This window comes from Tarenaya hassleriana, unplaced genomic scaffold, assembly GCF_000463585.1.
Source record: "Tarenaya hassleriana unplaced genomic scaffold, ASM46358v1 Cleome246, whole genome shotgun sequence".
Taxonomy (NCBI): domain Eukaryota; kingdom Viridiplantae; phylum Streptophyta; class Magnoliopsida; order Brassicales; family Cleomaceae; genus Tarenaya; species Tarenaya hassleriana.
Window position 1 is genome coordinate 16,110 of NW_010965740.1, and position 294 is coordinate 16,403.

Genomic DNA, 294 nt, shown 5'->3' on the forward strand with positions numbered 1-294 from the left:
ACTCCCTAGTCTTGTGTCATTATGGGAATGATGACATAATAAGACTAGTGTGATGTGTGATTGATGATCATAGCGATGATCATAAGTATTGGATACGATCACTGTCATAGGTATTCGTTGAAGAACGGAATACTAGATTGACCCGCATGAGATTGTCACATGGACTAGCGTTCTGACTTGAATCTGTAGGATTCGCCAAGAGCCAACGAGATATGGATTTATCGTGACTGGGAATGAGGAACTCATGTTATTGGAACATGACGAGCCTACCACATACCCAGAGGCTATGGCGAG